The sequence below is a fragment of the Schistocerca serialis genome, chromosome 5 (assembly GCF_023864345.2).
Source record: "Schistocerca serialis cubense isolate TAMUIC-IGC-003099 chromosome 5, iqSchSeri2.2, whole genome shotgun sequence".
Taxonomy (NCBI): Eukaryota; Metazoa; Arthropoda; class Insecta; order Orthoptera; family Acrididae; genus Schistocerca; species Schistocerca serialis.
In genome coordinates, this window is record NC_064642.1 from 688,843,495 (window position 1) to 688,869,329 (window position 25,835).

General features: G+C 38.8%; 1 protein-coding gene across 1 annotated transcript in view; it reads right to left on the reverse strand.

Annotated features, from left to right (window-relative positions):
• Window positions 1-25,835, reverse strand: part of LOC126482180 (PC-esterase domain-containing protein 1A-like) — a 189,517-nt gene that overhangs the window by 57,169 nt on the left and 106,513 nt on the right. The gene's annotated exons all lie outside the window — the stretch shown is intronic.

A 25,835-nucleotide genomic window follows, 5' to 3' on the forward strand; every position in this document is an offset into this window, starting at 1 on the left:
TGTATGTAGATATTTATGTTTGTACATAAATTACTTACCTGAATACAATCCTTCTGTGTTTGTATTATTATATGACACATTGCCATACTTGACTTATTTCCTTTGGTCCCTATGGGGGCTTAGGGCATCCAGGAGAATTCACCATTTTCCTCAGTTTTGCCCACATTTTGCCAACTTTCCTTGCTTCCCCTCCACTGCCCTCTCCCTGGGCCTGCCTCTCTTCCTTGTTCCCTGGGGATTCCATTGCAGTACTTTCTACTCACTTGCCCCTCTAACTTTCTCAGTGTGTGCCCTAGTCATCTCCACTTTCTCTCACTTACGTATTCTTCTACATGTGTCTGGCTTGTTTTCCTCCACAGCTCCTCATTACTTATTTTTTGTGGCCACCAGGTATTCGTGATGTACCAAAGACACCTATTTACTCTGTGACGGTGATGTAACCTTCTTGTCTACTTTCTACCTTTCACTGGTGTACATGTCCGCCTCCGGTAGCTGAGTGGTCAGTGTGACAGAATGTTAATCGTAAGGGCCCAGCTTCGATTCCTGTCTGGGTCGGAGCTTTTCTCTGGCTGGATCAGAGATATTCTCCGCCCAGGGACTGGGTGTTATGTTGTCCTAAGCATGATCATTTCATCCCCATTGATGTGCAAGTCGCCGAAGGGGCGTCAAATTGAACGAATTGCTCCCAGTGAACGGTCTACCCGACAGGAGGCCCTAGTCACACGAGATACTGGTGTACATTAGGAGCCTTCACATCGGAATTAAAAACATGAAATTTTGCTTCGCATGTGATGTTCCTATAACACCATGTTGGACACAGCTGTATGAAGACAGTATCTATCTTCTTTGTGCAGTTCTTCATGTCTTCTCAGGCTCCACAATTTTCTGTCACTGTACTGCACATATAAAAGAAAGAGTTTCGTCTCTTTGAGCCAAACATGATTGGACAACAGGTGGAGAATTTTCACAGTCAGTTTGTTACTGGCTTTTAAGTGTTCTTGAGTTATGTTTTCTAGGCCTGGAACATTTGCATTCTTTTTGGGATTCTAAAAGCAATCCTAATTTAGTCCATTAATAGCACTATAGGTTTATAGCTTGAACTGCTTCAGCTTCCAACAAAACATCTCTCACCTGTTCCTCTTGATTTTCCTCACAAATTAACAGCTCCTAGAAGTGCTCCTCCCATCTTTGTAGCTGAATCATTGGGTCATAATCATCACACCATTGTTGCTCTTAATTGGTCCTTCATGTCTAAAGTTCTTCATTGACAGACATTTGGTGATACTGTGCAGCTTCTTTATATTCTCATGTATTGCTGCCACTTTTGCTGATTGAGCTTGCTCACCCATTCATTTACTTTTATATCACCTTATCCATATTTTCACTTTTTTGTTTGTTTCCACATATTCCTTACACACTTCAAACTCCTCTGCTTGTCTTAATTAGATTTAAATTTTATTTCAGATTTTTCCTGTGGTTAACTTCATTCCAGGTGTCTTCAGAGATCCAGTCTTCCCTTTGATGTGTCCTAAATCCTAAGATGTTCTCTCTAACATCTAGGTAACTGCCTCTTAACTTTTGCCAATCTGTCAGTTCTTTCCTGCATGAAAGTTTCTTCTGCTTTGCAGCTTAAGAGCAATCTTTCTTTGACCTGTTGGTCTTTTAACCTACCCACATATGTTCCTTTTTGCTTCTGTGACTGAGGTTGGTTCTATTTGCCATTGTCTTCAAGCTAAACTCATACCAAAACTAGCTGGTGGTCACATCCAATGTTTGCTCCTCCTTATTTCTCATATTTAAAAGAGAGTGATCTATTTGATTTACTGGAACATGATCTGGTGAGACTCAGATTATCTTATGGCATTTATGATGTGAAAACAGTGTACCTCCAATCAGCCCTGGATCTATGATATTTCTGAACAGGGGCAAAAATTTGATAGTGCACCCCCCCCCCCCCCCCCCCCCTTGATCGGTTGAGATAAAAAAGCGGGTCTTTTTTTTCCTTCCAACCTAGGTTCGTTTTGTGGCGCACATCTTGCTGAAGAGTTTGATACATAAAACATACATGTTCAAGAAAATGTAAGGCATGTTATTTGGTTTTAAGTGTGCAAAAGTGCAGTGCCACACATCTTCACACAGCATTCTTCTATCGCATGTCACTGTATTTCTCCCTGTGGAATTCAAATGTGTATATTTTGTAATGGAAGCCATCAAATCTATATTCAGGTAAGTGGAAGTTAAAATATCCTGTGGTGCCTCTCCTGCTCCCAGTTGGCAAGTTTGACATTCCACACTTAAAAAACATTAATATTGGGTGGGATTATTTGTGACTGGGAGAATAAGAACTCTTCAGACAATTTGCCCTCTTTATTGCCTATTAGCTAATAACTTTCTCCTTAGCATGACATAAAATTAAATATAAGAAATATAAAACTGGTAAAGACAAGCAAGACAATATACATTTCTTAATCCATAGGTCTCAGCATTTCTTTCTCTCTAATCTTGCTACAGCTTTACACAGCGTGCTTTCCTTTCTGTGGAAGAATCTATTACCTCATCACAGTTTGTCAAACATTTTGTTACATGAAAAATCAAAATATTGTTGTCTAATACTGAAAAATTGTAATCGAATAGTACCCAAGACTGGTGGGGCTTCTTGACTTGATTACATCTATTTTGTCACTGTCTGCTAGATAAAATGAGGTCAATTTTATCCACCTCATTTACATAAATAACACAACAGAATAAAATTCATGAAGTAACAAAATCAAATGCCTATTGGGCCTACTACAAGCAAAAAGTTTTCTGTTAGTAAATAGTTTCACATTTCATTCATATGCTCCAGTTTCTCAAGCATGAGATCGAAAAGTGATAGTGCAAAATTTTTATATAAATTTGGAATCGTCATATTTTTCCATATAATTTGTGTGATTTCCCCATTTCTTCTCCTTCTTCGTTCTAAAAAACAATCTTGTCATCACTAATTCTGTAACTATGCCTGCCATTGTCAAAACCTATTTTCCGATTAACTTCACTAACCCTGCCACAATCAATGGTTTAGTAATCTTGTGTTTATTCTCCAAGTAGGCATTATTATGTGTTTGCACAACATGTTTTCTGCACTATTGCGAGAACAGAACTTAAGCGGCTTCTAACGGGGGACTGTACAACTGGCCCTTAGGAGTGCAGCAATCTGGCAAAAAATTTCTGTCATGATTAAATTTCCTTGGATACACTAAGAAGATAAAATGCAATCTTTCTTACCTGTTATTCCTGCTAGTCATTTATTTCCACTCTGTTAGTCTGAATCTATGGATTACACTAATAATTATAACAATGCTAATCATTCGCACACTCAATCAACCACAGGGACTTCCCCGGCAGAGACATCAGGTACACTATGCATGTATATCAACTTCTGAAGATTGGATTAGATTAGATTAGTACTAGTTCCATATATCATGAATACGACACTTTGTAATGATGTGGAACACGTCAGGTTAATAAAAGGTGTCTATACAAGATATTACATTACACAAAATACTACATGACACATTTTTGTGGGTGTTGGGGAAATTGCCCACTTACTATATCCAAAAATTCATCTAATGAGTAGAAGGAGTTGCCATTAAGAAATTCTTTTAATTTCCTTTTAAATGCTATATGGCTATCTGTCAGACTTTTGATGCTATTAGGTAAGTGACCAAAGACTTTTGTGGCAGCATAATTTACCCTCTTCTGAGCCAAAGTTAGATTTAACCTTGAGTAGTGAAGATCATCCTTTCTCCTAGTGTTGTAGCCATGTACACCGCTATTACTTTTGAATTCGTTTGGATTGTTAATAACAAATTTCATAAGTGAATATATATACACTCCTGGAAATGGAAAAAACAACACATTGACACCGGTGTGTCAGACCCACCATACTTGCTCCGGACACTGCGAGAGGGCTGTACAAGCAATGATCACACGCACGGCACAGCGGACACACCAGGAACCGCGGTGTTGGCCGTCGAATGGCGCTAGCTGCGCAGCATTTGTGCACTGCCGCCGTCAGTGTCAGCCAGTTTGCCGTGGCATACGGAGCTCCATCGCAGTATTTAACACTGGTAGCATGCCGCGACAGTGTGGACGTGAACCGTATGTGCAGTTGACGGACTTTGAGCGAGGGCGTATAGTGGGCATGCGGGAGGCCGGGTGGACGTACCGCCGAATTGCTCAACACGTGGGGCGTGAGGTCTCCACAGTACATCGATGTTGTCGCCAGTGGTCGGCGGAAGGTGCACGTGCCCGTCGACCTGGGACCGGACCGCAGCGACGCACGGATGCACGCCAAGACCGTAGGATCCTACGCAGTGCCGTAGGGGACCGCACCGCCACTTCCCAGCAAATTAGGGACACTGTTGCTCCTGGGGTATCGGCGAGGACCATTCGCAACCGCCTCCATGAAGCTGGGCTACGGTCCCGCATACCGTTAGGCCGTCTTCCGCTCACGCCCCAACATCGTGCAGCCCGCCTCCAGTGGTGTCGCGACAGGCGTGAATGGAGGGACGAATGGAGACGTGTCGTCTTCAGCGATGAGAGTCGCTTCTGCCTTGGTGCCAATGATGGTCGTATGCGTGTTTGGTGCCGTGCAGGTGAGCGCCACAATCAGGACTGCATACGACTGAGGCACACAGGGCCAACACCCGGCATCATGGTGTGGGGAGCGATCTCCTACACTGGCCGTACACCACTCGTGATCATCGAGGGGACACTGAATAGTGCACGGTACATCCAAACCGTCATCGAACCCATCGTTCTACCATTCCTAGACCGGCAAGGGAACTTGCTGTTCCAACAGGACAATGCACGTCCGCATGTATCCCGTGCCACCGAACGTGCTCTAGAAGGTGTAAGTCAACTACCCTGGCCAGCAAGATCTCCGGATCTGTCCCACATTGAGCATGTTTGGGACTGGATGAAGCGTCGTCTCACGCGGTCTGCACGTCCAGCACAAACGCTGGTCCAACTGAGGCGCCAGGTGGAAATGGAATGGCAAGCCGTTCCACAGGACTACATCCAGCATCTCTACGATTGTCTCCATGGGAGAATAGCAGCCTGCATTGCTGCGAAAGGTGGATATACACTGTACTAGTGCCGACATTGTGCATGCTCTGTTGCCTGTGTCTATGTGCCTGTGGTTCTGTCAGTGTGATCATGTGATGTATCTGACCCCAGGAATGTGTCAATAAAGTTTCCCCTTCCTGGGACAATGAATTCACGGTGTTCTTATTTCAATTTCCAGGAGTGTATATTACAAGGCCACAGTGAAGATCTCTAGCTCTTTAAATAAGTGTCTGCAGGATGATCTTGGATGAGTTCCAGCAATTATTCTGATTACACGTTTTTGTGCAATGAATACTCTTTTACTCAATGAGTTACCCCAGAATATGATGCCATACGAAAGCAGAGAATGAAAATAGGTGTGGTAAGCTAATTTACTCAGATGCATATCTCCAAAATTTGCAATGACCCTAATAGCATAAGTAGCTGAACTCAAACGTTTCAGCAGATCTCCAGTGTGTTTTTTCCAGTTCAACACCTCATCAATGCATACACTTAGAAATTTCGAGTATTCTACCTTAGCTACCGATTTCAGATCGAAGTCTATATTTATTAATGGTGTCATTCCATTTACGGTGTGGAACTGTATATACTGTGTTTTGTCATAGTTTAATGAGAGCCCATTTGCAGAGAACCACTTAATGATTTTCTGAAAAACATCGTTTACAATTTCACCAGTTAATTCTTGTCTGTTGGGTGTGTAGATATACTTGTATCACCGGCAAAAAGTACCAGCTTTGCATCTTCGTGAGTATAGAATGGCAAGTCATTAATATATATTAAGAACAGCAGAGGACTAAGACCGAACCTTGCCACACCCCATTCTTGATTGTTCCCCAGTTTGAGAAATCACCAGTTTTTTGCATATTATGTGAATTGTTTATTTCAACTTCTGCACTCTTCCAGTTAGGTATGATTTAAACCATTTGAGCACTGTCCCATTCATACCACGGTACTTGAGCTTATCTAGAAGTATTCCATGATTTACACAATCAAAAACCTTTGATAGATCACATAAAAATCCCAATGGGTGACTTACAGTTACTCAGAACATTTAATATTTCATTAGTGAAAGTAAATATAGCATTATCTGTTGAAAAACCCTTCTGGAAACCAAACTGACATTTTGTTAAAACTTTATTTTTACTAAGGTGTGAAGCTACTCTACAATACATTACTTTTTCAAGAATTTTGGATAAGGCAGTCAAAAGAGAGATTGGGCGGTAGTTGTTGACGTCAGTCGTATCCCCTTTTTTACGCAGTGATTTAACAATGGCATTCTTCAGTCTATCTGGGAAAATACCCTGCTTCAGAGAGCTATTACATATGTGGCTAAGAATCCCACTTAATTCTTGGGAACAAGCTTTTATTATCCTGCTGGAAATGCCATCAATTCCATGTGAGCCTTTATTCTTGAGAGAGTTTATTATCTTCCTAATTTCAGAAGGAGAGGTGGGTGGAATTTCAATTGTATCAAATGGTGTGGGTGTGGTGTCACCGCCAGATACCACACTTGTTAGATGGTAGCCTTTAAATCGGCCGCGGTCTGTTAGTATACGTCGGACACGCGTGTCGCCACTATCAGTGACTGCAGACCGAGCGCCGCCACACGGCAGGTCTAGAGAGACTTCCTAGCAGTCGCCCCAGTTGTACAACCGACTTTGCTAGCGATGGTTCACTGAGAAAATACGCTCTCACGATAGTTAGCATAGCCTTCAGCTACGTCATTTGCTACGACCTAGCAAGGTGCCATTATCAGTTGCTATTGATATTGTAAATAATGTACAGACAAGAGCTGCGTTCAACATTATGGATTAAAGTTAAGTATTCCACCATCTGCGTCCGTTTTTCTAAGTTCTAATTTCCTTGTCCTGTTCCAGACCTCACGCCAGCCTGCGTGAGCTTAAACGCGTGCCTTTCGGCTTCCTCTAAAATTAGTGGGTTGGTCTCCTGCCAATCCACAACAGTGGGTAAGGCCTCTTCCATTAAATGCCTTGCTTCTTCTAATGAACATTTAGATCCCATTTTCTCTACAACATTTAAAAAATGATTATTCAAAATGTTTTCGACTTCCGGCTTATTGTTTATCAAGTTTCCATTCGCTTTGATGGTGATGATGTCATCCTGTACTCTTGGTTGCCCTGTCTCCCCTGTAATAATATTCCAAATTATTTTGATTTTGTTGTCAGAGGAATTAATCTCAGACATGATGCACATGCTTCTGGACTTTTTAATAACCTTTCTTAATGTAGCACAGTAGTTTTTATAATATTTGGCTGTTTCTGGGTCATTACTCTTTCTTGTTGTTGGATACAGTTCCCTTTTGTGGTTACAAGATATTTTTATTCCTTTAGTAAGCCAAGGTTTTTTGCATGGTTTCTTATAATTAGATGTAACTACTTTCTTGGGGAAACAGTTTTCAAATTCTCTTACAAGTGTATCATGAAATAAGTTATATTTTAAATTAGCATCGGGTTCCTTGTACACCTCATCCCAGTCTAACTGCTGAAGATTTTGTTGAGTCATTAACTGAACGCACAACTTTGGAGGGTAGTTTTGAATTACTGAATGGAGCTATGTCATATACTGCAACTAGCTGATCATCACGATCAGAAAGCCCATTCTCAACAGGACAAGAATTTATGTTTTTAAACCTATCTTAGTCTATAAAAGTGTTATCTATCCATGTGTTGCTGTCCTTTACTACTACTAGGAAAATTAATGACAGATGACAAATTGAAAGAACCGAGCAAGACTTCCAGGTCATTCTTCCTATTACATTCTTTCAGTGAATCAACATTGCAGTCCCCACAAATAATAATTTGCTTTCCCCTATCTGACAGATAGCACAACAAGGCATCAAAGTTTTCCAGGAATAAATGAAAGTTTCCTGAAGGGGACCTATATACTGTTACAATTATAAAAGAGTCCTCCTTCAGTTTAAGTTGACAGGCACATGCTTCTATATGCTGCTCTAGACAAAACTTTTTTGTATTTAAGCTTTCTACACAGTGATAACTTTTGACATATATGGCAACTCCTCCTCCCACCTTATTCTCTCTAATCATATGTGCAGCTAGTTTATAACCACTGATATTTACCTTTCCCATATCACGCACAATGTGATGCTCAGACAGGCATAGTATATCTATTACATTATCAGATTCAATGTCATCTAAACAAACCAGGAGCTCATCTACTTTATTCTTCAATCTCGGAATATTTTGGTGAAAAATGGTAACATTATTTTTTACGTTACTTTTGTGAGAATCTACTTTTTTCTTTAATCCACCAATATTTTGGTTAAATATGGTAACATTATTATTTACTTTCCTGTTGTGAGAATTTTGTCAGTTTTGGACCTCTTTAGCACCTGCCTGCCTGAACTTCTCATTGGACACTGATATTTGTCTAAAAAAGAGGTACATCCATGATTACTCGTGTCCCCCCTTATGGATTTCGCTAACAACCCTGCCAGTTTTTACCCTTCCCTTTCCTATTGAGATGTAGGCCATGCCTTGTGAAATCCACCCTATCAATAGCCTTGACAGGAACCAATCCAATGTCTGACAGAGTGGCCGCCCTACGCAACTGATTCAACTCCATATTAACCCTCCTGACAGAGCAGTTTAACTGGGGCTGATCATGTTGCATGAAAGCAGGCACCAGCCCAACATTGGTATGGGTCATTGCCGTGGCTATTTTCACCAGGTCACACTCAATACTGTTGCCCTGATCCCTATCAATACTGTTTCACACTCCACCCACTATCATCACATGATCCTGCTTTGTGAATCCCTTGCACAAGGAACCTATATCCTCTACCACCTGGCTAAGACTTGCACTTGGCTTGAAAAAGTTTGTGACCTGGTACCTGTCACCTAATTTTTTTTGCAAAATCTGGCCCACACCTCTTCCATGGCTGCTACCGAGCAACAGAACTTTCTTCTTACTTTCTACTTTTTTTGAAGCAGTTGGTTTCCTAGTGAGATTCTGTTGCATCTTAACTGCATCTACTTCTACTGGGGCCTCTTCCTTACTTAACTGTGGCAGCAAGGCAAATCTATTGGTTGTCCTCTTTCTGTGGCCCCTGTTCCCAGCTACCACTTCTCACTACTGTTTGCCCTACTCCCCCCTTAACCTCTTCAGTTCCTCCCTCGCTCTGTCCAAATCAGCCTGAAGGACTCTAATTTTCTCCTCCTGTTCTGCTATAATCCTATCTCTAGAGCAAACCCTGCGAAAGAATGGAAGAGTCTCGTTCGCTTCCCCAATTCCCATGCTGCTTCAATTTCCCCAATGAAACCACCTGTCACAACAGCTGCACAGTAGTTGAGAAATCAACTTAGAATATGTTCAAAAAGCAGTAGGGATGCATTTGGAGATCATATGAATAATTGATAGACTAACGTGTACCAGATGCCAGGCACTTTGTGAAACAAAGTTTTTTTTCTTCAAGAATAAGAATTTGGCACCACCTGAAATTGCTGGTCCCCCCCCCCCCCCCCCCCCCTTTTTCACGATCCTGGCCTGCCTCCAATAACTAGGTCATATTCAGCGCTCATGTCTAGTAATTCACCACTTACATTTGTATTCCCAATGCTGTGAACACCCATGATGTGTTCAAGCCCTTCATTTTCTGAACCAACTTTTGCATCCATGTCTCCGATTAAAATCCTTTTGTTTCTGTGATTTGTTTGTCAAAGGACAGCATTCAGCTCTATACAAAATGCATCTTTTAACTCTCTTTCAACCACCACAGTAGGTGCATTTTTTTATATTGAAATACAATGATATTTTGCACATTTGTTTCAAGACATACAGTTATTAGTATTTCTGAAATTGACTTCCTCTTCGGTAAGCTCCTTTTACAGTCTTTAGATAGAAAGAGCCCTACAACTTTCCTGTGCATTGCATCTTCATCTGTCTGCCCTACATAAAGCAACACTGCACCAATTTGTTTGAACTTCTCCAGATTCTTGCTACCTCATTTCACTTAGTCCCAATGTATCCAATTGACAATTCTCAAGCTCTTTTTTTGACTTGCCTTAACTTTCCTGCCTTTCTCAATGTTCTCCTACACTCCAAAATCCAATATGGATTTTCCTTATCAAAACAAACGTCATCTCCTTAAAATCAATCCAGTTATTTCCCCTTCAAGTTTTTGTGATTTGAAATGCTTTTCAGTGGAGTGGGTTATCAGCCTACAATCTAAATGTGTCCAGGTGGGGCTGGTCACACCTGCCAAGGTTTTATTTCAAGGCCTTACCCCTTAGATAGTTTGTCTTCACCTAGACTTCAGAATGCTATTCATCCCTCTGCAGTAAGGCTATGTGCATTACCATTGTCCTGGTTGCCAAGGATCTTCCACAGCCCACATTTGGAGACTCTACCTGCTGCTACACAATCACAGTGAGGAACAGGAAATGATAGGATACAAGACACACTTTGTCTGCATCCTTTGTGGAGACCTGCCAAGCTTGGGAGATCATGCTGACAGTTAAACTACCTCTGCTACAGCTCTTCACTTCATTGGAACGCACAAACCCTCTCACCCACACATACAGGTTTCATTAAAGCTGTGTCTCCTGAGGGGAACACACTTCCATAACTCTGACTCGAATACTTTCAAATGGAACTGCACTTGCAACTTTCAAGACTTTGAAAGAATTGTCAGTAGCTAAGTTTTTAGCGTAATAGATAAGAGCTGACATAGTGGAACTGGGTATCTCAGTGCAGTTTTTTTTTTTTTTTTTTTTTGTTTTGTTATGGGAATATTCGCATCTGCAGAAATTTATTCACGAGAAGGGACAATAAGACTCTAAAATGAGTGGGTCAGTTTCAAGACATGTCATGCCAAAACCACTAATTTTATAGGTGACACAAAAATCTGATTATATCCCAGAAAAATAATGGTTATCCACTCAGTATCTGTTATAGGTAAATTATTTTGATACTCAAAACCAATTAACAAACAAAAGCTGTACAGTGTGGCGACACCAGCAATGCACTTCACAGCAATAAATGATCAAAACCATTGCAGACTATAAAAAGCATTTTTGCTGCAGTCAACATAGTGACTGTTGTTATTTACAGTGTTTATCATTAGTTTTATCCTATGAGAGCAAAATAAAGTTATTACTGAACAACTGAGCAATATTTATTGTGGACGAGGGCTAAAGCTTGCATTTTCATAATAGCAATTGTTGAAGCCATAGTACTGTCTCACCGTTGCCAGCCATATTTGACTAAATGAGAGGTTTAGTGGATTTAACAGAATATTTAGTGGAATTCACTTCTAGAAGTGAATGAGAATTCTGTAATGAGTAAAGTATTTCAGATTGTGAGGATGACAAGTGCCTACGTATGAGGACAACAATTTCCAGTAATATATCAAATGTTGGATCATTGACATGTAAAAAGTTATGGTAATTTTTTCCCTTCAACCTCAATTCTCTCAACAAGTTTCCCTGAGTGATCTTTCACACTCCTTGAACCAATTTTTTATCCACCTTTTTCTTCTGCTTGCAATAAAGTAGACCAACTATCACAGCAGCTGCATCTTTATCATCCATTCCAACCCCAATCTTATTGAGCAGTCTCAGGAGAATTTCCACAATGCTCTGCATAGTATTCAATCACTATTACCCACGGAGCTGAGATGAGGGAATTTTGTTACTTCAAATGGGGTCCAAGTTCAAATAAATGTCCAGAATATCTGCATTTAGCACTTGAGTGCTTCTTCTTACTCCATCTCGAATATCTTTAATTGGTTTAACTGAAAACCAATGTACAACTTAGAAAGATGGAAAGGAAACTGTAGTCACTCTAACCATTCAGGCCGTGCGAAGTAGCTGTGCGGTTTGAGGCACCTTGTCACAGTCAGTGCGGCTCCCACCCGTTGGAGGTTCGAATCCTAGGCATGGGTGTGTGTGCTGTCCATAGTGTAAGGTAGTTTAAGTTAGATTAGATAGTGTGTAGGCTTAGAGAGCGATGACCTCAGCTGTTTGGTCCCATAAGACCTTACCACAAATTTCCAATTCCAAACCATTCATAGAAAATTACATTAAACAAAAATTTATCCAAGTCTGTAAACTGAAGAAAATAATTTACAGTCCAATTTCTGTAAAGGTAATATTATAACAGTAACACACATTCACACCAATAAAACAATACACTAGCAGGATAAATTTCTAAAAAGAACTGAGAATGTAAAGTAAGTCTTCACAAAGAAAAAAATGAGTCAAACTATCATTAGTATCCTGTACATACATAAATATGAAAGGCATTTACTACTAAATGCTGCACATACAAGAATCACACTGAAAACAAAGACATGCTATTACATTTAGCATGCTTAACCATACAAGATAAGGATCCACAGTGATTTAACAGCAACACCACAAACATTCTGAGGAAATAGATTGTTTACTGCTTTCACAAAATATTGTGCAATAGGACAGCCTGAAAAACTGATGATCAGCTTTTTACCAGTCAGAAGTTTCAATATTGAAATCAGATCAGAAATCTACACTCATCAACAAACCACCTCACACTTCATTGGTGACAGATTACATGGAGTGATGCATATAGATACTTTCATGTGACAGTCGATACTTGCATGATAATTATTTGAGATGTGATTAAAAAATAATGGGAATTTTTGGTTTTCTTAAAGAAACTTTAAGTTTTCTTGAACATGAACTTTGTCCTATTCAAAGTAATCCCCCTTAGATATGATACACTGATGCCAGAACTTTTTGCTATCTTGGAAGCACTTCTGGAACAAATTTTTGTTATTGTGTTCAGCTCTTTCATTGATTCTGCCTTTATCCCACCAATGGTGGCAAAACGACGTCCTTTCATGGTTCTCTTCAGCCTTAGGAATAGAAAGAAGACACAGGAGGCCATGTCCGGCAAATATGGTGGTTGTGATAATGGTTTCGTTTCTTGCTAAAATATCATGAACAAGCTTTGAGGTGCAATTTCCACAACTAGTTTTGCCACAATTCTGGTCGTCTTCTTTGGATTCATTCATGCAAATGGTGCAAAACTTCCAGGTAGTATATTGACTGTACAATGATAAGGCAGGAATTCATAACGCACTATCCCATTGTAATCGAAGAAAACAGTGAGAAGAACCTTTACTTGTGACTGAACTTGTCAAAGTTTTTTCTGTCTTCACTGTTCAGACAGTTTCCACTGGGACAGCTGGGCCTTGGCTTCGAACATCCCCATATCACCTGTTATAACCTTCTTTAGAAGTTCTGGATCATTGTCGACTTCACTCAGCAATTCCTAAACAATGCTGTTTTTGGTCAAAACTCAACAATTTCTGAACAAACTTTGCTGCTACACATTTCATGTCCAAGACGTAGAAAATAAATAATAGGTTAGTATGAGCCAAAGGATTTGCCAACATAATCAGTAACCTCTCAGATGGTTATTCGGTGATTCCTCAGAACCATTTTCTTTACTTCTTCCACACTGTTATCAGAAACTGGTGAGCAAGGGTGTCCAGGGTGGTCATTATCTTCAACATCTTCTTGATCCTCTTTGAAATGTTTACCTATCGTATCTTGTCTTACTCATAGTAGATTCTCCAAAAGCCACAATCAACATTTTAAATGTGGTGCTGCACTTTATTCCATTTTTAAGCAAAATTTAATGCAAATTCTTTGATCAAAGTAAAAATTCGCTGAGATAATCTAATGGACTGTCTACAATAAACTATCAGACAGTATGGAGCGCTGGAAGAATGTCTGTTTTAAATGCCTCTGTGCTTGCAGTAATTATTCTAATCTTATCTTCACTATCCCTATGTGAGCGATACGCAGGAGACAGTAGTATATTCCTAAAGTCATCTTTTAAAGCTAGTTCTTGAAACTTTGTTAATAGACTTTCTCAGGATAGTTTTTGTCTATCTAGGGACCTGCAGAAATCAGTTTGTTGTACATGGTGCATTGCTTTTATAGCTCTTTTTTGGGTCAAGGAGATGACTGGGCTAGCAGTTGTGCTACCCCAGAATATAATACCATTCTGTAGAATCCTGTGAAACTGAGCAAAGTATGCAATTCAAACAGTGTGGAAGCTAGCCTTGTTTGCAAGTAAATGTTGGCTGTAGCATACCCCATTCAGTGTTGCATTTGTTTCCGTTATGCGTGTCTGCCATTTAAAAACATGTTAAAGCCATATGCCTAAAAGTTTGTTTCCAGTGAGCATGTAATTTTACTGGGGTTTATTGTCACTTAGTTGTTGGAGGCTTCCCTTTTTAAACAGAAGTTCAGAAAAGTTGTTTTGCATGAATTTATTATTAGTTTATTTCCTTCAATTGGACATTTACCGGGTCGCTGGCATTATTTATGTTTGCTTGTAGTTGAGAGTCAATGCTTAGATCTCCGATTTGTTAAGTATGATGATGACCATTTTAATGCAATGCCTCTAATGTCATACTTTTGGAGCTTCTGCATTAGGATTTTGATGTCAAAAGCTTTGCTTCGATATAAGAAAATACCAGCAGCATTTTATTTTTTGTCCATCCATAATCTGTTATGTATTATTCTTTCATTGATTTTCGCAAAGCTGAAAATAAGGAGACTGGTCTACAGTTTCCTAAATTTGCTTTGTCATCTGCTTTATTAATAGAGATCACTTTGGTAATTTTAAGACAGTCAGGAAAGGTTCCTGTTGAGAAGGAATAGCTGATTATCTCTGTAAGGAGTGTTGCAATGTACATAATACATTTCTTTGAAATTTGGAATACCATTAATTTCCAAGGACATTTTTAAAGTTTTCGCTATGTGAACTATTTCTTTTGTAGTTGTTTCATAGACACAGACTGTTTGGAGGCACAAATTTATTTTGTTTTGTAGTACTGCCTGAAGAGATTTGCAATCTGTCGTGGGTCAATAACTGTCTTGTTGTCACAGTTCAGGGAGATACTTTCCTATTTACTATTTCCTTCCTGCTTTTTTACTTTCCAGATTGTTTTGATTTTATTTTCTGCCCCTGATGAAGTTACCGTTCGGAGGTTTAGAGTCATAATGACATATCTGCAAAATTGGTCATTCCGATATATTTACTTCACCAATTTAATGAATGCAAAACTGACAGAATTCCTTTCTGTAACTGTAACAGAGGTAGTGCATAGCATATTCACAATTCATTTTAACACTTATTGTGACAGTAGCATATTGCCTTTCACATCAGTTTAGGTCCCTTTGCTGTATTATGGTGTTAAAAGAAACAGTATATGTGAAAATATGTCCTTTTGTCACCAAACAAAGGCTGTGTATTTTTAGATATGTGTTCAAAGTGTGGAGCAGCCTGTAGCCTTAGACACACATTGTTGAAGTAACACTTGCAATATTGTTAACAGCAGTACTTATCCATTATTGTGCTGTGTGAAACAGATCAAACCGTTTTAATTACATATTTGAGCCTTCCCTGTTGTGTATTCAGCATGCTTTCCAGAGGAAGAAAAACCCATAATATTTCAACGAATCAAAAGTGTACTACGGAAAAAAAAAAAAAAAAAATTCAAGTGCGTTTCACAAAACAACCATGAAGATAAGATTAGAGGGATTACGGCTCATACAGAGGCATACAGACAGTCATTTTCCCCTCACTCTATTTGCAAGTGGAACAGAAAAGGAAACGACTAGTCGTGGTACAGGGTACCATTTGGCACACATCTTATGGTGGCTTGCGAAATACATATCTAGATATAGATGTAGATTTACCTTCCACTATGTGCTTTCACCATCAGGCAGCAATGTTTTTGCAGGTTGTGGAAGTTATTTTTCATTACTCACAGTAAACAACCCATTATTGTATTAATTAAAAGTAGCTATTTAAGTATGGTGTACACAACTGCAAGTTAAAGCCATTTGCTTATGATTTATCATCTGATGACTCCTTAATGAATCCTAATCATCAGGCAGCTGACAGTGATGGTGTGTACAGCTCAGCATTGTTAATGCAACAGAATCGATTAGAGCAAAAAGGATGACATAAAATAATTTATGCAAGAATAATAACCCAAACAATTTCTGTTGAGTTATTAATGTTGTATTTTGCGATTGTGTACAACAGTATACATAGGACAAATGTGGACTGCAAGGAATTTGTAATTAGGAATTTTCCTTCTTTTTTTAAAAAACTAGCAATACATGAGTAACTTTTATTTATCTTACAAATTTAAGAATATTTATTTTCTAAATTTTGTGCCCTATATTACGTTCCCTCAGTAAATAGTGGTTTTAAATTTTTTTTAAAAGAGCACCTTACGACTTCTCTTCATAAATCATCAACATTCCACCTCTGTCAAATACTGAGGGACAAACCATTGCTTCTGGCAATCCAAATGTGATCTTGGAAGATTGGAACAATCTGAATGAAATTCTAGATTGAGATGTTTCTAAACTTTCAATAATACTACAAAACTGTTAGTAAATGAAAAATGTGACAAACATAATGACACAAAGGTAAAATGCAGATGAACTGCCCAACCTGAGAAATTACAGATTCATCCAGGCAGATTGTCACAAATAAATACGTTTTAAACAAAAATGGTAAAAAGGTACAGGTTTGTTCAGTGCCCCTTTCTTGCGTAGTTGGATTTGACTGAATTATTCATACACCATGTTGTGTTAAAAAGGAATGAGTATAATATAGTTCCTAGACATCTAGCAGGATGGCACAAACCAGATGTATCTGAATCAGATACTGTGAAAGTAAGAATTAGATCCCACGTCAACAGCTTTCCAAAACTCCCTTCACATTATGCTAGGAAGGATTTGGAAAAAGAGTACTTGTGTCATGAATTAAATCTTCAAAAAATGTACCAAAAGTATGTCAAAACTTGTGAAAATGATCACATTACTCCTGAAGTGTGTGAAACAAGCTACAGGTTCTCTCATATTAATGCCACAGAGAAAGAAATTCACTGTTCAGAGCAGGATGCTAGTATTGATTGGCAGTGTTGAACTAGGGTTAGGAAAGATAGTAGTAAAGCTGGAAAGTACACCAGGGAAAAATCAATTAAGCCGAATTTGATCTGGAGGCTGTCTGCTGTTGTCCAGAGGCAAATGCTAAAGCATCGTTTTATCAATAAAAACATGCTATGTACAACCTAACTGTATACAATACAGCTTCAAGAGAAGCTATGTGCTGCATGTGAAGTGAAAGGACAGCCAAATGTGGATCTGCAAAAATTGGCTCATGCTTGTTTAATTTTCTAGAAATGTGGGCATAACAACCAACAAACTGTCAGTCTGCATGAATGGTCACCGACAAACTGTGGCCAAGAAACAAGTGCACCATCCTGTTGCTGAGCACGCTGCCAAACATCACATCCTTCATTTCAATGTCTGCTTCATAGCATGTGCCATATGGAGCCTTCCCACCAACACCAGCTTTCCTGAATTGCGCAGGTGGGAACTTTCCCTGCAATATATCCTACATTTCTGAAGAAGAGAAATTTGTTAACATCGAGTATAGATTTAAGTGTCAGGAAGTTATTTCTGAAAGTATTTGTATGGAGTGTAGCCATGTATGGAAGTGAAACATGGACGGTAAATAGTTTGGACAAGAAGAGAATAGAAGCTTTTGAAATGTGGTGCTACAGAAGAATGCTGAAGATTAGATGGGTAGATCACATAACTAATGAGGAAGTATTGAATAGGATTGGGGAGAAGAGAAGTTTGTGGCACAACTTGACCAGAAGAAGGGATCGGTTGGTAGGACATGTTCTGAGGCATCAAGGGATCACCAATTTAGTATTTGAGGGCAGCGTGGAGGGTAAAAATCATAGGGGGAGACCAAGAGATGAATACACTAAGCAGATTCAGAAGGATGTAGGTTGCAGTAGGTACTGGGAGATGAAGAAGCTTGCACAGGATAGAGTAGCATGGAGAGCTGCATCAAACCAGTCTCAGGACTGAAGACCACAACAACAACAACATCCTACATTCCCCTAACCCTACTGGCCTCAGCCTTCATTAGTCATTGTCCTCTCCCATCCAGCCTCTTCTCTGTTCCCATTCCAGCACTACACAGCCCTCATTCCTCTATCGCATCCAGTCTTTTTTACTACTCTCCTTTTCCGTTATCCCCCCCTCCACTCCCTCCAACTAACCTCCCAACTGCGCACAGCTGCTCTACCCTCTTCCCACCTCGTCCCTAGATGCTCCCCAACAGCACATCACTGTCCGCCAAGCCTACCCTACTAACCCCCCCCTCCCCACCCCAACCACCTCCTTAACCCCACCCAGTGGCCACTCCCACCATGCACTGGTGCTGCTGCTCACAGTTTGGCCTCAGTTGCCTGAGACAGCAGTCGTGTGTCTGTGAGTTGTGTTTGCGTGAGTGTATATGTCTCTGACGAAGGCCTTACTGGCCAAAGCTAATTTGTGACAATCTTTTTGTTGTGCCTATCTGTGACTCAGCGTCTCCGCTATACGGTGAGTAGCAGCTTTTCTTTTCACAATATTGTTACATTCCATCCTAGATTTTCCACTGTCTGATTTCTGGAAAAAAATGCAGATGGTAAAGACTGTTTTTTTTTTTTTTCTGATACACACTGAGGACTAAACAGAAATGCAAACATGTCTGCTATGTTTGTGTATGCTGTTGAGTGTCTTGATATAATTGTAATAAACCCTACGTTCTTTCAGCCAACTCACTCACAAATGGAATGTGACTCAGTTCATGCCTCAATAGAGAAAGAGACAAAACTGTTTGATACATTTGATCCATCGGAATGGTTCTCTGCTGTCAGAATGAAAAATAAAAGAAATACCACATTACTGCAGTTCAGCAGAAGGATGTACTGGATTTTGCAGAACTGAGATGCTACAAAACAAAGAGCAGAAAATTTGATTGATGGAAATAATGCCAACTGGCTCAAAATATTCCAGTTTCAACATCGAAAAGAAAACTCAGATTACAATTATTTTAGATATAGCAACAATACTTCTGAAGAATTTTAAAGAAAGGAAGTCTCCCACAGGGCTAAAATGAGACTGCATGAATCTTTCACACTTCAGCCTCTGTATTATTCTCCAGTTCCACACAGAAAGAAAACATTAAGGGTATTCTAGACCTTTGCAACATGGGGATCATACTATAGCAGTGTCATCACTTCTACAAGGCATTAATGGCAGATCTAATAGCTGGTGAAGAAACAGAAATTATAAAATTTCTCTAATTCTGTCTGTGATCATAGATGGAAATAAAGAAATTTATTCTACATTTTCTAGATCACTGATTGATTTGTGACCGAGTCATAGCTTGTGAAATAGAAATTAATGTTGATGATAATGATGTTTAAAGTATTTTCCAGCTGTTTAATTGATTTCTTTACAGATAAATACAGTAATTATGTTGTGTTCCCCATACATTTTGTCATGTCCTCATGGTGATTATTCCTTGTTTATCAACAAATCACAATACTGTTATGAGCCATGGCATTTTGGGAGCACTGTAAAACACTTATAAACCTCTAAAAATTGTTAAGAATTTTTAACAGAATTAAGCAAAACATATTTTGTTTATGAATGCATTTCATGTTATTGTTACAGGTATCTGTACTAAATCAGATATAACTGCCCAGAGCACCAAGATGTTTCATGTCAAAACAACTTATCTATAACAGTGCCAGTCGTTTTGTTATGTAGGACTTAATGCTGAAGTTGAAAAATTGTTGAATGAGTGTAAACACACACTAACAACCATGAGGTATCATGATTACCAGCGTCATGAACTTTTGGTGGTCATGATGATAGTGTTTCCACAGTTGCAAAACTTCTTTTTACATGATCTCGAAACACACATTTTATAGGTACGTCATTATGACTCTAAACCCCCACACTAGCCATTATTTTTGCCTGATGTAGGATTTTTCTATATATCTGAATATTTCTGTAATAGAACTGCAAAGGAGAGGGGATATGTTGTGACTTTTTCTGTAACTAAGCAACTCTTTGTGTGTTGCTTGAGACTTTTAGGCCTCTTGCTATACGCATCTTTGCTTTTAGACTTGTGTTCCTCACTTCCCATGTTTTGAGAGGAAATGTCATTACAAAACAGTAGTTGAAGATGACAGAGAACTTTTCAAATTTTTTTGTTCGTGCCATGCATTTGAGAAACTTTTTCCCACCTTTCTCTCGATAATAAGCAACTGAATGTTTCTGCACTCTGTATGCTGAACCTTCTTGCCGTCAGAGTTCTTTTATGGTTTTGGCTGGGTAGTAAATAGCCTGTGAGGGTTACCCCTTGGGTTTCATAGTCACTAAAATTTGTATTTACACAATTTACAGTATAGGTTGTGTTAACAAATATTTAGTCCAGAGCAGTGGCAGAAGTCTTTGTAATTCTTGACTGGGTTGTTATTGCTTGTTTTAAATTGAAAGGAACTATCAGATTGAGCAACAGATCTCAATTACACATTGTTTGTTTAATGAATGCTAGCTTAACGGGGAACATGCATGGTGTTGAGTTGGTGAATGCAAACTAGCAACTGATTGATAGTGACATGTAAATATAAACACTGTGAATGGCTACTGTAGACAGCCTCGAAGCATTGTCCTGCGCAACTACTTCTAAATGAATGCAGGGATAAAACTCAAAATTAGTTGATTTTTAATATTAACCTAAAAGAGAACAAAATTAGTGTACATGAAACTATAATGAGCAAAGGAGCAAGTTTGTGTAACTACGGACTGGGTAACGGAAAAATTTACAAAATTATAGGATTTATGTTGCGGAAGCACTTATTACTTCTGTGGGAACTTCCCTAGCCTGACAAAAAATGAAGTTTTCTTGATTTGATGCTTGGAAAACTAATAAATTATCCTAAGGAAAATGGGCATTTTTGAAATCAATAAAACGAGGACTATAGTACTGAATGCCAGAAGTCACCATTACTGAAGATTTGAGTATTCTAGAATATAATAACTTTTATTACAAATAATTTTTGAAATAAAACATTTCTGGACAAATTAAGATGTTTACAGAGAACACCATGAATTTCAGCTCCAAAAGCTCCTTCTGAATCTTAAATTATGCATATCTGTTTATCAAAATTTTTTCCTGACAAGTTCATTATGCTGTCATCATTAGTAATCAGGAAATTACATTGAAATAAAACTTTATGGATTCATATTCAAATAACAAAGTAGATAATTTGTGTAACTATCATATATGTGCTATTCATTTAACTAGATTAAATAAAGAAAAAGTATATTCATGTCAAGAGTGGTACAAGAACAAATGTAATGGTTCCACCTTCTTCTGTTACTATATGGGAAGGAAAAACTGGAATTATATACAGGCTTATTCTAAATTATGAGCCATTTTCAAAAAAAATTGTATGTATTCAGGTACAAATGCAAAATGAACAAGCTTTATACCAATGAAAAGAGGAAGTTTCAAAGCTTTTGGTGGGCGGCAGCAGGCAGGTGGTGATGGCTTCAGAAGTGGCGGGTAGAGTTTGCACAGCAATAGGGCCATCATTCAGTTTCACTGTCAGTTGTGAGTGAGATGGCGACTATGGAGCACAAGGTTTTCTGTGTTCTTGAGTTTGCAAAAAGTGAGTCGCAAAATTGCAGTGCAGCAGGCATTTCATACCAAATTTGGTCTTCAACCACCAACTCGCAAAAGCATTAGCCGTTGGTTTAAGCAGTTTAAACAAACTGGGAGTGTGGGCAAAGGAAAAAGCACAGACCAACTGTGTGTGTCAGAGGATGATGTCTGATGGATTGAAGAAAGTTTTGTGCGCAGTCCCAGTAAGTCTACCAATAGATCCAGTTGAGAACTTGGAATACCCCAACAAACTGTTCTGAGATGGCATTTGCTGTACAAGGCCTATCGATTACAACTTCTGCAGGCTCTCATTCCCAATGACAAAAAGAAGCGTCTCGCATTTTGTGGTTACGTGCTAGCAAAGATGGAGGATGATGCATTTTTACAGTGTGTAGTTTTTAGCAATGAAGCGACGTTCCACCTTAATGGAAAAAAAGTCAACAGACACAATGTTCGCATGTGGAAAATCATCATTCTCCGTTGCAACAAGCAAGAGACTCACCAAAGATTAACGTGTTCTGTGCTGTATCTCTTACAAAGGTTTATGGACCATTTTTCTTTGTCGAAATAACTGTAATGGGAATCACGTACATGGACATGTTGGAACAATGGTTGTACCCTCAAGTAATGGAAGATTCCCAGGACTTCATTTTTCAACAGTATGGAGCTAAGCTCCATTGGCACTGTGATGCACGAGGCTTTTTGAATGACTCCCTTCCTCAGTGCTGGATTGGTTGCACGGGACTTGAGGACCTGGCTCTGCACTTCTGCCCACCGAGATCCTCCTGATCTCACACCCTGCCACTATTTCTTATGGGGTTATGTGAAGGAAACTGTTTGCGTCCCACCTCTACCAACCACTCTGAACAATATGCAGGACTGGATCACTGCTGCCATAGACTCAGTAACAGCAGATACTATTTTGCTTGTGTGGGACGAGTTTGGCTACTGTGTCAATGTTTGTCGCGCAACCAAGGGTGGCCACATTGAACATTTATAACATTTATCACATTTCTAATTATTAAATAATTATTAAAAACTAATTAATTACAAATTATTAAATTGATATAAAACATTATTGAAAAAAACTTTGAAACTTCCTCTTTTCATTGGTATAAAGCTTGTTCATTTTGGATTTGTACTTGAATAAATACAAAGTCTTGAAAATGGGTTCACCATTTAGAATAACACTGTATTTATGTGACTTTATCATGCTATGCCAACCTTCTCTTCTTGCTATATATATGCATAATTCCAACAACAGAAAAGCACAACTTGTATTGTAAATATACACAGCATTGAGACTGTATGTTAATTATGAAGCTTTTGCTGGAGAATGTAAACTTAACAAAATCATATTCATTTGTAGTCAACTTCCATTGACTCAAACAGTAAACAAATTGTTGGAATATGGAGTCTATGATTTAAAAAGATATGTTATGATGCTCACAAGAACTTGTAGAGAATGTAGTGAAGAAGAGCATACAGTAAACAATTTTGTGAACTTGACAGTTTCAGTAAACCTTTGAGGTAGTGTAAATAATGATAGGAGTAAAGGTAACAATTTAGCCAGTGGTAACAGCAGTTCCCATTAAGATCACTGAAGTTAAGTGCTGTAGGGCTTGGCTAGCACATGGATAGGAAGCCATCTGGGGTGGAACAGGATTACTGGTGATACACAAAATTCAGCAGTGAATGAAAGGACCCCATGTACGCTACGCTACTTTTTTAGAATCATGGCCACTAGTTAATGCAATTATTCGCAAATCAAAGCTTGCAGAGCTGAGGAATTTTGACTGATCAAGAACATGAAAGGACCAATTTAATTTGTTTTTAATGCATTATGTGACTATCATAAAAGATATGCATATTTCTGTTTACAAGCACATATAATTTCCAGGTCTGAAAGTGAGTGCAGCCTGAAACAATAAGAGAGAGGATACCACAGCATAATTAGTAATGAGTGAGAAGGGTGCAAACTGAGAAAAGTCGACAGGCATGCAAATGGAGTAGAGATGGGGGAAGGGCAGGTTTTTTTACTTGCCACAGCAACTGATGTGATCATTTAGTTTCTACAAAATTTACTACAAAAACAGTCTTTTTTTCTTATAACACTACCACATCACTTTATAATCCTATGACAAATGTGGATGCATTACTGCATTACATCAGAATGAAAGACATAAATTTCTAGCATTAAACTGGTCAATAGAACTGCAAAAAATTAGAAGACAAAAATTCTGGTGCAATTTAAAATAAAAACATTTTAATGATAAGAGACACAAAATACTTTATGATGACAGCACTGCCAAACTGAAAACAACCGTAGACTGAAACTTCCACTCAGGCTTAATTAACGTTGGACAGAGATTACATAATCTGAACTTCATTTATAAAACAACTATCGACATAATTTATAAGAAGAAATACAATATAGGTACAAGATATTGCAAAGCATTAGAGTAGACGGACAATAAAAGTAAAATATATTAGAAAAAATTGTAAAACTGCATTAGACATGAAAGAAAAGGACTGGTGAGGTTTACAAAATTGGGAGAGTTGTGGGCAAGTCACCCACAACCCCAGATCATGAGTCTTATTGGACGGGATGAGAAGTAAAGTCTTTCCTTCACATCCCGTCTGGTGAATCTCCCTTGACCTGGGGCTGTGAGCAACTTTTCCGTACCTATTCCCAATTCCTAAATCTCATCAGAATTTTTCCTTCATGCCCCTTCCTTCCCCTTTGGCCAGAAGGAGGATCCTCTGGCTCTGACAGCTTTCCCATTTCCTTAACTTTTATAGGCATCTTCTCCTACCACTGCTTGTTGAGTAAATTTTTATCTATGCAGTTATATTACATTTAAAAAATTGATTATTTTCATTGATAAATACTATATTTAATATTTTAGTAACTTTTCACTGACCAACCAACTCATGTTGTAGGCAAACATGTCAAGATATCAGATCACAACACACAAGCAAATGATTTTGAACTCATGGAAGTGAATGAGTTGGTTGTAAGCAAGGGAATGTGCTTGTCAAAGAATAGGTATCCTTCTGAACAGTTTAGCACATACATTGTGGTTACTAAAAGGAGCTTAAAATAAATCTCTAAAGTTTCTCATCTACCTTCTTTAATGAAGCATGTATGTAACAGCCCTAAAATCAGTATGATCAATATAATAAAGCCACATTTTTTCTACAATGTTTGAGATTGCTAATCTGTCTCAAATCAGTAACTGAACACTACCTCAGCAGCCATGAATTTCTTCCATCAAGTGGCTAGACCAGGGTATGAAGACTGCAGGTATATTTTCAGATCTGGCAGAAATGTTTGACTTAGTGAACCATATTTTAGGAATAAATTGGTGTGTCTTCAAACTATATACTTGACAAATAGGAAGAAAAGCATGAAACTGACACATAAAATCGATTACAACTTTTCAATCCAGCCATGAAACAATAATAAATGGTGTACTTAAGGGCTCAGTTCTTTGTGTTACTCCTTCCTCATATGTATTAACAACCCCCCCCCCCCTCCCCCCCATTCACACATAGTAAACACTGCAGATGACAGCTTAATATTACTATTTGGTGGTTTGAAAAACTGTGTAACTTTTTATCACCAGTGGCATAACTTGTTTTAGCTTTCCCTTAGTAAAATTTTCATATAGTTGCTTTGTACACTACTGTTTAAAGAAAGTGGAACACCAAGACTGAGAGATATGATCACAGTGAATTTTACTGCACCAATTAGGGACAATGACATTACACAAATGATAAGATTCACAGCTGTACCTGCAGTGGAAATTCAATAAGGAGTAGTGCTACCACATGCTGCAATCAGAGCCGCTAGATGTTGTTGCTAGGAATCAAAGAGTACTTGAATACGCTGCTGGGGAATATTCTGTCACATGGTTTATAGATGCATCCATAAAGCCTCAATTATGGCTGCGAGATGACCTGAACAAACAAGTTGGTGACTGACCATATACCAGAAATGTTCAATGGCTGACACATTAGGCAAACAGGCAGGCTAGGAAAGCAGTGGTACCCTTCACCCTCTGAAAATTGCTTGCATGTTCCTCACCACATGCAGCCAGGTGTTGTCCTGCTGAAATATAGCATATGGAACAGCGTGCAGGAGG